The sequence below is a fragment of the Cyprinus carpio genome, chromosome B25 (genome assembly GCF_018340385.1).
Source record: "Cyprinus carpio isolate SPL01 chromosome B25, ASM1834038v1, whole genome shotgun sequence".
Classification (NCBI taxonomy): Eukaryota; Metazoa; Chordata; class Actinopteri; order Cypriniformes; family Cyprinidae; genus Cyprinus; species Cyprinus carpio.
The window spans coordinates 7,707,589-7,721,706 of record NC_056621.1 but is presented as its reverse complement, the minus strand read 5'-3'; the positions used below and the strand labels follow the sequence as shown (position 1 = coordinate 7,721,706).

The 14,118-nt window shown below is 34.0% G+C and overlaps 1 long non-coding RNA gene across 1 annotated transcript in view; it reads right to left on the bottom strand.

Moving 5' to 3' along the window:
• Positions 1-14,118, bottom strand: part of LOC122142479 — a 47,289-nt gene that overhangs the window by 15,393 nt on the left and 17,778 nt on the right. The window contains exon 3 of the long non-coding RNA XR_006158631.1: positions 13,399-13,426. This is a non-coding gene — a long non-coding RNA (uncharacterized LOC122142479). The remainder of the gene's footprint in view (positions 1-13,398; positions 13,427-14,118) is intronic.

The window sequence follows — 14,118 nt, the reverse complement described above, 5'->3', positions numbered from 1 at the left end:
ACAGAAAAATTCAACCATTTAAAATACAAAATGCTAAAGTAATTAAATTAAAACAATTAAAATGTACACTTTTTTTATTTGCACATTTAAATGTTTTGGGGTTTTTTTCTTGTGAGAGGCATCTATTTTAATGTAAAACTATTTAATATTAATAATTAATTAATCTGTAGATAAAGTTAATCTCTCATCTCTGAGATAAATGAAATTTTTTTATCGACTACTAAAAAAAATGTAAACTTTTTTTTTCTGATTTTTTTTTCCTTGTAAAAGGCAAAAGGCATTATTTTCCCCATTTAAAATAATATAATGAGCTACAACTTCAGTAAATTATTGCTTATACTGGAAGAATGCGAGTTACTACATACATAATTTAAAATATCACAACAATCTAAAAAATAAAATAAAAAAATATCCCACAAAATATAGTTCAGTAGAGTAGGTTACAAAGCAAAGGCCATCCTTTAGCTCACAAGGGTTTGGATCAGACTGAAAGCGTGATTGAATACAGCGTTTTCTCGCCACTGTACTGTACTTGTATCTTCTGAAGGAGGGGCCAATTTCCAGAACACCATTATTCTTCCCTTCCTATTAACAAAACAACCACTCCATAATAATAACAGCCTCCCCCCCCCCTCTTCTCCTCTTCATCATCTTCTTTCTATCTATCTTTGTCTCTCTGTCTGTAGTTGAGCTGTGAGGAAAAGATGTTCCGATGCAGTTTGTTTCTGTCAGGTTTGATTAATGACTAGCAATAACATTATAGCTTACATGGACATGGCAGAATGCATCTCTACTACGCACAATCAATAAATCAGCCATCCGCCGCTAGGATTTACAAGCTCTTTGAAGTTGTGTAACTCCTCATAATTCATATGCAGATTAATAGAATTATGTCATGAATATACGCTGCGTAAGTCCATCGAACCGCATGGCTTTAATGGTTTGTGTTTGATCACCACAATCAAGTAAGCAAACCACGTTTAGTGACCTCCGACATGAGACATCAGTGTTCAGATATGCCAAACACAATATGCCAATGCCAAGCTACAGGAGAAATGTTTCATAAGACAATCAGAATAGTTTAACACTACTTAGAACTGCTGACTTTTCTGAAAAAAGTCTTGCTCATCTAAAGGGTGGTGTGATGTAGTGGCTAAAGCCAAGGATTTGATCCCTCACAAAACAAAAAATTAAACAAAGCAAAATCAAAGCGAAAAAAGAGAAAAACAAAAAAGCAAAAAACAAAACAAAAAACAACAAAATCAAAACAAATGGGGAAAAAAAGCAAAAAACTAAACATAACACAGAAAAACAAAACACAACAACAAAGCAAAATAAAAACAAAGTTCCTTCACAAGTAACTTTCAACTGTTTCATCCGCATATATTGATAAACAGTCCAGAATTCTGAATAATGATTGTAGTTCCGATTCAATTTCCACTTACTGATTCTGGCTCCTTAATAATATATTTGTATTTTGTAATAACAAGCAAATTAATAATTCCCAGTCAACTCAAACTAACTCAAAACAATGGTGTATATACAATTTATAGGCACACACAAAGCATATGTCTCTGTGTGCTTGTACATGTGCAATTTTCCCTCTTTACCATAGGTGGAAATCCTGGGGCGATACCCCAAACCCCCCCATCTGAGGACTGTCAGGGTTGTATATATATATATATATATATATATATATATATATATATATATATATATATATTATATATATATATATAGTTGTTGTTCCCTTAAAAAAAATCCCAAAATGCAGGGTTTTTTTTTTTTTTGGCTTTTAATTAATTGCTTTTGTTCAAGCTGTTTTATGCTTTGTTGTTGCTGTTGTTTTGTTTTGTCTGTGAACTGTTCAGCACTTTGGTCAGCCCTGTTGCTGCTTTTAAATGTTCTTTAGAAATAAACTGAACTTCAACTTGAATTTACACTTTAATCCAGATATTTTCTCATAGAAAAATACTACTATATAATAGTATGGCACATTCTTGCAGTCTTACAAGTGGTCACATAACTGAGATTATACTGTAGATTAAACACATTTCTATATATTCCAGCTGCCTTGATGAATTTTCTTCTTGGAATACTAATGACTCGATCCAGTGGAGAATTAAACTATAGAGATACAAGGTCTGACTGAAGAATGTGGCTTGCAATGAAAGCGTCGGAAAGTACAAATCCACCTCCACAGACTCTACAGTACTTGCTGCTTTTTAATTCCTCCCAACTTCCTTTAGCTCCCCCTCCTCCCTCTCCCATAAGATTTAACGCCGTTTTCATATTCATCGTTTGCTTATTCTTACAGTATCTGTTTGAAGCATCAAAGGTAGGCGATGGAAGCACAGAGGAAGGTCAAACTGCGATGAAGTGATTAAAAGGGCTGAATAAAAATGAGTCTCTAATGACTAAAGGCTGAAGGGACAGGTCAAGTTGTTCAGCATCCCCTTTGGTCTGAACTACACAGGTCTGAGTTTCCCATGAAGTTTCTCTGCTAGGGTCAGTTAAGTGTGCAATTAACATTACAGAATCGGCTTCGTTAAAACACCAAGAATATCATCATGAGATTCCAATCAGAGAGGAAGATGAGAGGAGGGAGAAAAAGAGAGTGTGAGACAGAGATGAAGAAGCAGACATTGCCTGATGTGCACTTTTATTCAGACTGTCATAGATGTCACTTATAGTGGGGGTGAAGACGACCTCAGCACTTTATGAAATGGCAATGCAGTTCTTTCATTTGTTCAGGTATGTTATAATGAATGACGATCCAGCACTGGAACTGGTTGTTTTGAATGTTTTGTTCAGCATTTGCTGCAGTTGTTATCAGCTGTGCAAAGTGTTAACACCATCTAACATTATCTATGCAGCTTGCAATCCATTCTAGACAAATCACAAAAGAAAATGCTAACGAATGTAATCCCGTTACAGATGCAGTTTTGGATAAGTTAGACAAAAAGTTATACCAAGGCAGATAGGAACCCAGATCCCCTTATTATTATAATTAAGAGTTATATTATCAGCATTATAAAAAAAAAAATGCTCATGCCTATCAAAGAAGTTAATTTCAGAAGATTGTAACATTGTCATGCATAATTCATATATGAATCATAATTTTCAATTATTATATATTATTTCATAATATCAAAATTGTGATTTTTTTTAGCAGAGCACATCATCCCAAAAAAAAAAAAAAAAATGTTTTACAATAAAATACTGCATTGCATAAAATTGGTTGTAATAATAATAACTAAAATATTATATATGTAATATTTGTAAACATATTAATTACAATTACCTATTTAAAAAGTATATACATCTATATAAATTTATATACTAACATTTTTCATTCACACGGAAAAGTTATTTTTACAATAAAATACTGTATTGAATAAAATTGGTTATAATAATAATAATATACACATTAATTTGTTAACTATATATACACATTTATATATTATTACACACACACACACTTGCATAGGCATAATGTTTTTTATACTGTACAAACTGTATTTTCTATCGCCCTACACCAACCCAACACCTAAACCTACCCCTTACAGAAAACTACTGGCAATTTTTGAATTTCATAAAACACAGTTTTGTATGTTTTTAAAGTCATTTGTTTTATGGGGAAACAGGAAGTGTCCTCACAAACCATGTTTGCATTGTAGTACCCATGCATGTCATTATATACATTTGTGTCCTCATAAACCATGTATACCAGTACACACACACACACACACACACACACACACACACACACACACACACACACACACACACACACACACACACACACACACACACACATATGACAGAGTAATTTCTTAATTTCTTCAATACAGTAACATACTGTTTTGCATATTGTAATATACACAAACATACATACAGCACAGCAAAGTGGGTTATTTTTTGCCCAAATGCCAGTTTGAGCCTGTCTGTGTAACCCATCTGCTGGGTTAGTGATGGGTCAGTGTCACTGACAGCAGAAATGATGCATTCCCTCCCACCTGTGTCACACATCTACATCTGATGGGCTGCTACAACACAGCGGCTGGTTTATCTGGATAAAACTAGATCAGTTTGTCAAAGTGATTTGTCAGTCAGCGTAACACCATTGCACCGAGATGCCAAATATGATAAAACGTCTTTTTTAAGACAAGCTCCACAAACATACCTGACTTCATGCACTCTCTGTCACACACAGACACAAACACAAGTCCACCTATTTCATTCTCCTCCAATCTCTCTCGCTGTCTGTGGGACATAGAGAGAACTGATGGAAAAAGCGAAGGGAGGGATCAGGAGGACTCCGGGTCTCAGTCGGGGCCACTGCACACATTCAAATTAAAGGTCAAAGGTGAATCTGTCTGCAAAAGAGAAAGGCTTTGGTTGGGCTGTCACACACCAGAGTTGAATATTGACACTTGCACTGTCAGCAAGAGAAACCATTATCTAATGTTGACCTCCTGCACTGGTCTGCAACCAGCTTTCCCAACCCTTCACCTCAACTCCAATACAGCTAACCTCAAAACTGGTTTAAGATCAGCAAAAACAGCCTTCCTGCCCACACCAACCATTTTCCCAGCATCCACAGCTTGTCTTTCTGGTTTTCACGGCCAGCACTGCATCATATAGTCTTTGTTGTCTTGAAGGAGCTGATAATCAATTGATTGAAACTAATTTGACCGTACAATAGATAAATTCACCCTTCATCCATGATCTGACCAATCATAACACAAATCTGCCATTTTGTCTGACAAACAAACCAGACAGGGCTGCGTTTCCCAAAAGCATTGTAAGGCTAAACTGATCGTAGAACGAGAAATTGTCACAGTGGAGCTACGATCAATTTAGAATTACAATGCTTTTGGGAATGCAGCCCAGGAGAATAGATGAACATCAGTGGACTTGAACTTGGAAAAGGGTGTGTACTGATGTCTTTCCATAATTGAAACAAGATACTTTCTGATGTTCATTCATGTTTATTTCGAACCATGTTTATTCAAGAGATTATCAGTTCACGTGCCACTTGACCTGAGGCACTACAGTCATCTGTCACAATACATTAATGGGCCACAAAACAGTATTTATTGTTTGAATTTCATTAAAAATGACACTGTTTGAAAGCTCAGCTCTTGTTTCATACCAGAAGTAACCTGCTTTGTCTTTTTTCTCTGTGCTCCGCAATGTACAGTATTTTTCACTGCACGAGAACAAGTGTGGCGTGAGAGCAGCATGCCTTGCAGGACATAGCGATAGTAACTAAGATGGACAGTCTTTGCAAAACCTGTTTTTTGTCAAATTCCTTTTACTATGGTAAAAAAGTTGTTGTTACAGCATGTGTAATTTGAATACTAGGAGGCAGTTTAACTAAACAGGACAAATTAGCACGAGAGTGCAATTCCAAAACAGCACGTGGAAATTTCTGCGGGTGATTTACTAACTACGCGCAAATTAAAGAACATAGACGCAACATCTCATTTACATATTGACCAACACAATATACCAAATGCAGTGCAAATTAACATAGTCACAAATAAACAATAAAGAAAGAAATAAGCCACAGTACGTTGAAAAGAACCAGAGACTCCTAGATGAGGGTTCCCAGTTGTCTTTCATTTCCTGAAACAAATTAAAAATAACATGGCTTGGCAAATGATATGTTCGGATAATTTGTTCTTTCCAAATAAATTAATACGTATGGAAAAATCCTCTCCTTTATACCACACACTTTCTGTTTACCCCTTAAGCCCGGAACACACCAAGCTGACGCCGACGAACTAGTGGCGGCGAAAGCAAACTGCGGGGTAAGCTCACGTCGGCAGCACATGGGTCCAAAGTTGCCCTGACACACCAAGCTGATGCTCGACACCCGACGGCCAAGTAGCACGTCTGTTCTGCGTTTTTTTCTCGTGCACTGGTTCGCCAGCTGAACAGCCAGTCAGAATGACTCGACGAGCTCCGGTGCTGATTCGGCCGGAAAAAAGTCAACAAGGACCAACTTCAGCAGACAGTGCAGAACACACGGAAAAAACTTATTCAGCTTGGTTTATTCCAAGCCTCACTTTTTCACTTTTTCACTCACTTCTCCAAAGTGACTCTTACACATTGTTTCTGCATTAATGTCAATATTTATGACACATTGACTGTTGACTGATTTTTTTCACACTTGAGTAGATTCTTGTCTTCAACTCTTATATTTAGTGTTTCAACATAACAACCTGATATTTGTGCACTCATAAACTGCATTTTAAGTAATTTATTCCAAATAAATCAGGTATGTCAGCGAGCGAGTCGACTTTTGCCCTGCCATTTTGTTTGATGGACACAAATAGAGTATTTGCCCTTGTAAAACGATGTGCTTGGTTTAGTAATTGCTGTCGTAAGGTCAAATAAAATGACTAAATCTTCCTTGATTTATCCTACATTAGCAAGGATTTTTACAGCAGTGTAGCCAGTAACGCTTAACAATCTGTTGTCTTATCCTTAATGACCTTTTTGTACTTCTCATTTCGGCTCTTCTCAAGCTGGTTGGCCAAAAAGGCACCAATCAGAGGTTAAAGAAAGACGCATGAGCCAATCAGCTGTCGCTTCAATGAACAATGAGACTGCAGATGAACTCAGCAGTGGTGGTTGGGATTACATAACGGGTCTTCTCTGTGAGAAAGAAAGAAGATGACACGGCAGCTGATTACATGAAAGAGCAGCTATTGTTCCATGAATAGAAAAATCGATTTGATTGAGACTGAATTCACTCTTTGATGGCTTCATTTCCCTTTACAGTGAGCCGGATGATGAGCCTGTTCTCATATACAGGAGGATGATGGGAAATGATAGCAGTCTATGTAAAAGAGTTAAAGTGCCTCTGTAGGCTATATAATCAATGTTATATTTGCACATGTCATTAGTATTAGTATTCATAAGTCGTCATCCATGCAGTGTGGTTCTAGCATATATATAGTTTTTGTAACATCTAGATTGACATTGAAACACATCAGCGTACTGACACTGTATCAATGCTGAGGCATGTAAACTGTTCAATAAATGAAAAACGTACAAAACCAGCTGTTGAACCAATTATATAGACTATAGAAGCACAAAATGCAAAGCTTTTAACATATGAAAGCTGCACCATATCAATATATTGAAGCATCTAAAACGCAATCCATTTATCATATGAAAAAGAAAATATCTACGTATCATACATACGCATTAAAATTATAAAACATCAATGTATTGAAGCACGAAAATATAAACCCTTTAATGCATGAAAAACATGTATTGAAGCATCTAAAACGCAAACAATTTATCATATGAAAAGCATACAATATCAACATATTGTAGCATGAAAATGCAAAACCTTAAGTGGAAAAGTGTACAATATCACCAAAGAGAAGTACTAAGAACGTAAACCCTTTAACATATGTAAAATGGTTTATATTGTACGCCTTTCAAATGAACTTACATAAGAAATGCTTACAATTCCTAAGGTTCATAGAATATTTAATTCAAGCAATTTATAGGTAGATTTTATTGTATTTATTATAACTGAAAATTATGATATTAAATGTGTATACATGTCTAAAGTAAAAACAGATCTCCATTTTAAATGTCATTAAGTTTATTTTAAACCAGCGTCAACAAAATGTAGGCTATGTGTGCATTTTATTTGCAAATAGCGACTAAAGCGAATGAGATCACCCTGATATAGCCTACTCTTAACATTTAAAGACAAGGATAAACTGTGGAAAGTAAATAAATAAAATAAAGCTCCTGGACTGAACCTAAAAAAAAAGAAAACATCCTATCAATGTAGTCCAGGGCTCCAGTAGGTGCAGGTTTCTATCTTAAGAGCTTGTTCTGGCCTAGTCTCGTCCTTTTCCTGTTTGCCTTTCCCTGTCTCACCTTGACTCTTGAAGAGGGTGACGCATGAACGAGGGAGATTCAACCCCTGCATTTGCATTTACCAAAAAGCCTCTGTGATGAAGCGTTCTGACAGTCTCGTGCACTTATGTGCCTTGTGCTGTAAAGAGTGGCTGAAAGCAAATATAACTCACTCTCACAACCAGCTGACAAACACATTCACTCACACTCAGGCTTGATTCTCATAGGTAGGTCTATAACAACAGCCTGATTTAGCTGAAGACACGCTAGTGCCACCCTGTTTATTACTTCCTATGGCTATGGAATGAATAGTATACTAGCATTATACTCTTGGTGTTTTGTTCTATACTGCAATTTTTTGACAAATAAACATTTTAAAACTATATTGTCTATATAATGAAGTAAATATAATGAATAATAAAATAAAATAAAAATAATTAAAAAAGGTCAGTCAGTTGTTTAAAATAAAATTTAAAGTAAATAAATAACATAATGAAGTATAATTCATTATTATGTAATTGAATAATAATGAATATTCATTTTAAGATTTGCTTAAAAAAAAATTAAACAGTGTTAAGAATGGAAGCCTGAGAGAGAGGCTTAGAATGTACTTTTTCTCTCAAATTTCCAAGTTTAAGTTTCACAACTTTGACCATTTTGATAGAATTACAAGAAAAACCCAGGAATCTGACATTTTCCCCTCACAATTCTGAGTTTAAATTTCACGATTTTGACAATTACAAGAAAAAAAGTTAGAATAGTGAGATAAAGTTACAATTACCGTACCTTTTTAAAACATAGAATTCTGACTTTTTTCTCACAATTCCGAGTTTAAGTTTCACAACTTTGACCATTTTGATAGAATTACAAGAAAAACCTAGGATTCTTACATTTTTTCCCTCACAATTCTGAGTTGAAATTTCACAATTTTGACAGAATTACAAGAAATAAAAGTTAGAACAGTGAGATAAAGTCACAAGTACTTTTTTAACACATAGAATTCTGACTTTTTTTCTCACAATTCTGAGTTTAAGTTTGACAACTTTCACAATTTTAATAGAATTACAAGAAAATAATTTTATTTTAAGAATTACAGATTTCTGACATTTTTCCCCTCACAATTCTAAGTTGAAATTGCACAATTTTGACAGAATTACAAGAAAAAAGTTAGAACAGTGAGATAACGTCACAATTACCTTTTTAAAAACATAGAATTCTGACTTTTTTCTCACAATTCTGAGTTTAAGTTTCACAACTTTGACAATTTTGATAGAATTACAAGAAAAAAGTCAGATTTGTGAGATAAAAGGTCACAATAACTGTACCTTTTTTTAAAACTCAGGATTCTGACATTTTTCTTACAATTCTGAGTTTTAAAATTTTGAAATGCTAATTACAACTTTTTATCACATTATTCAGACTTCTGATATTTTTTCTTACAATTCTGAGTCTAAGTTTCATGACTTTGACAGTGTTTTACAAAATTACAAGGAAAAAACTATGAGATAAAAAGTCAATTATCTTCTTAAACTCAGAATTCTGCCATTTTCTCACAATTTTCAAAGTTTCACAATTTTGGCAGAAAATGTAACTGTAATACTTCCATCGTATTACTCAGAATTCTGACATTTTTGACAGAATTATGAGGGGGGGAAAAGAGAGAGAGCATTGTGAGATAAAAAAAGTCACAATTACCTTTTTTAAACCTGGAATTCTGACATTTTTTCTCAAAATTCTGAGTTGAATTTTCAGACCTTTGACAATTCTGACAGAATTACAAGAAGACAAAAAATTAAGAATTGTGAGTTAAAAAGTCAGTTACCTTTATTTAAAACATACACTTATTTATTTATTTATTTATTTATTTATTTATTTGTTGGTGTTTATTTTATCCCGTGACAAAAACAATCTTCCATATATTAACAGAACTGTGAACTTAGAATTTTGAGAAAAATTTGTAAATATAAACCAAGAAAGAAGAAGTATCCCTGCTGTACCTGAAACCAGATCAAACCAGTGTTTTACACAGCTTCATTCTGAATGAAAAAACCAACTGGAGATTACTTCTGAAATGGCTTCCAGCTGGCTTTATTTCAAACAACATTGTTAAAGTAAAAATTAGTTTTGTTGTTTTGCATGAATCATAGTGGCAAGAACACTTATCTACAATCCACACAGCTTTACATATTTGTTTACTTCTTATTGTATATCAATGCTTCCTCTAATTTTAAAATGGTGCGGTATTGTTCATATAAAGAAATACATTAATATACAGCTTCTGTATACAGATGTAGACCTACCTGTATATATATGTTTATTTTAGAAAACAATATTACCTTATAAAAACAATGCAGTGAAGACACTATAAAAGAGATGCATCATCTCTCACATGCCAATTTCCTCTCCTTTATTTTCCCTGTCTAAAATCACCCAGAGTTTAATACTTCCAGATCTAGAAAGCACCTGGCAAAATACAAAAATAAACCATGTCTACAACAGCACTGGCAACAGAGCCTCAGGTGTCCACCTTCAACAGTTCATAGATGATTCACGATGACGATTTATATTAGTGCCAGAGTTTGATTCTTTTAAAGGAATAATGGAATAATAAAAGGAAAGGGAAATAAAGGATGTTCTGGCCAATTAAGCTATTGGTTGAATTGGTTTACAGTTAAAAATACATGTTTTTATCCATTTTATCCCGTTTTCCCCCCTTGAGGTCCACTTCATGTCCCTAACATGTTGCACTATAATGCAATATAATGGCCCTTTTTGTATGTGAAATAAGAATTGCATTTCTAAACAACTCAATAAAAAAGGCTCATATGAGTCAACTATTAGCTCATATTTATTTTTTTATTTTATTTTTTTTTGACTACATTGGTTGTGTTGTATGGTTTTGATTAACTAACATGAAATGACACAAAAGACTTATTTGTTCATTAAACAGACTGGTCACACTGTATGTTTTTGATTCACTCAAATGAACTGAATAACATCATTCATTTGTTTGTGATTTTGACTAAACTTGTTGCATGGTATATTTCTGATTTATTCATAAGAACTGGCTCATTAGATAAATTTGTTTGTGAATCACACTAAACTGATAATGTTGTATATTTTTGAGTCACTAAAAAAGAATTACTCTAATCTTATTAGAGTAATTTGTTCATGAATCAGACTGAAATGGTAACTTGTATGTTTTTAATTCACTACAAAACACAAGATTCATTTGTTTCGTGAAACAGACTACACTGGTTGCGCTAAATGTTTCTGATTCACTATAAAGAACCGATTCATCATTTGTTTGTGAATTGGACTAGACTGGTCAAATTGTGTGTTACTGTTTCATTAAAAAGAATCTGCATATAAGAGTCATTAGTTTCTAAAATGGACTACACAGGTAGCAGTGTATGGTTTTGATTCACTAAAAAGAACCAACAATATACATTTGCTTGTGATTTGGATAACACTGGTTGCATTATGTTTCTCATTCAATAAAAATTGTCTCACAAGCTTAATTTGTTCAAGAATCAGACTGAATTGATAATGCAGTCTGTTTTTAAGTCACTAAAAAGAACTTGCTCAAAAAAGTCCTTTGTGCAGAAATCAAAATAACTGGTAACATTTGTATGTTTTTGATTTACTAAAAAGAACCAGATCACAAGATTCATTTGTTTCATGAAACAGACTACACTGATTGCACTAAACATTTCTGATTCACTACAAAGAACTGGCCCACAATATTTATTTGTTAATGAATCAGACTAAATTAATAACATTAAATGTTTTAAATTTACTTAAATGAACTGCCTCACAATATTTATTTGTTCGTGAATCGGACTAAAAGCATATTGTTGCATGTTTTAGATTCGCTAAAAAGAACTCGCACACAAGCTTCATTTGTTTGTGAATCGGACTACTCAGATCACGCTGTATGTTTGTTTTTGCAGCTCATAAGGACAAATCAAAGTGAAACTCCATTAATTACCAAAAAATGGTCATTTTATCCCATCACATTGAATTTAGACTACAAACTCACATTTAAAGCTCGATCAAAATATGATTTCTTTTGCTGTGTCACAGAAGATTCCGAAAGCGAGGAAAGGTGGCTTGTTCTGAATCAATGTTAAAGGGCATCTACCACTTTAGTGCTATTAGATGAACACAGCTCCATGTATCTCGGGAATGGATGCTTGCGCAGGTGTAGGCATGACCTTTTACTGACCTTCAACAGACCTCCACATCACCCTCAAATCCTCACACCTGTACAACACAACAGAGATTTATTCCCACTTTCCAGATCTCTCTCTCTCTCTCTCTCTCTCTGCTGTCACCAGACAAGCAAGGCCACATTACCAAAAAGGAAGACTGCAAACATATGTGCGTACCATTTTCTCCAGAGCGCGCACACACCTGCCCACATCCGCATTCAAAAGGTAGCTATGAATCTTCATTGCATCTATCGGTGTGGAAAGCGTCCCTCCTATAAATGACTATTGATGATGCCGCTGTATTTTAAGGGGAGCGACTACACCGGGGAAAATTTTCAGGGAGAGAGAGCAAGCACAGGGTCATTCGACTTGAGTCTGAATCTTAAGAAAACCCCTGAAGGTGCCAACAGCACATTGATTTATCAGGCCGTTTCCAGCTTATGTGTGTATGATGTCATATCAGCCTGTTTAAATCAAACTGAAGGTAATCCAAAACACTCAGATCAATGCCGAGAGAGACAATAAGGTGAGCACATCCTTATTTGCCGCTGATATATAACAGCCATAAGCAGCATTAATTAGCTTCGGTTTGAAGTCCTGAATCATAATACCCTTAAATATATATCATGTTTGCCAAGGTTACTGTCCGTTACCCGAGTGAAATGATTCTGTATTTGCCCAGAAAAGATGCAGGCCTCATTAGTGCTGATTATAAACTGCTAAACTGCAAGAACTTGTTCTCTTTTCATTCCCTGCCAAGTAGCTTTCTCTTATCTTCTCTGAAATTCCCAAATGAAAACTAACGGCCAGCATTCAAGGACTTCTACCGCGCTCTGAAGGTTCTCTTTTTCTTTTTTGCTTGCTACGGATGGGTCTCAGTTTAAAGCTGTGGGGCAAAATGTGTAGTGGGGAAGCTCGTTGATAAAAGTGCCACATTCTTTCCCAGATAACAACATAAAAGATGCCCTTGACAATGTAAGTGAAGAAACAAAAACATCCTCGAGACTGGGTCACCGAATCAATGGCTTATTGCATGCTGTGATGTCATTTCACTGTCACTTAACAACATCTACCAGCTGAAGATGGCCTGCAGAAACACAGCTGACTCACAGGCAATAACAGCACGGACAAGCAATAAATGCATGCTAAAGTGAGGATGAGTTACATCATTATTTCTGACACTTCCTATTGCATGAATTTACCAAATCATTTCTAAAAGGGCACTGAAATGTCACTTTCTTGAATTGTTCCAGGGTTGAAGAGTTAAATTCAGTCATTATTTACTCACCCTAAATCTATGCAGTTTTCTTATTTCCCTGGAACACAAAAGGAAAAATATAGCAGAATGTTACAACGATGTGTCACAAGGATTTTCTGCAGTAATTTTAATATTTAATTGCCCTGTTAAACAATGAATTATTTTGTTTTCAGATGTTTTCTTTTCCTTTTTTTTCTTTTTTTTAATTTTAGCTATTATTTTTCTTTTATAATTTTCATTAAATGTAACATCTTTACAAATGTTTTGTTTATTAAATTGAGAAAAAAATAAATATAAGAACAAGTTACAAGAAATGTTTTCAATTGATAATAAAGAAAACAAACAAATACAGTACATGCATAAAATCACATTTTAAAACATTCTACAGATTATTACACATGCTTCCAACAAAATTTGAATAATTACCATTAAATGTAAAGTTTCCTTTACAAATGTTTTGTTCATTAAAAATGAGCACTAAATGTAAATCAGTAAATAAATAAACACATTTTAATAAATGTTTCAAGACTGCTAGAATAAATAATAAATAAATAAAACTAAATAAATAAAAAATTAAAAAATTAAAACAATGTAAAACAAAAACAATAAATAAATAGGTCTAAATAAATGAAAAGCAATAAATCTAAACAATAAAACTAAATAAATAAGAATATATATATATATATATATTTATTTATATATACACACACATATATACAGTATAATATATACATATATATATATATATAT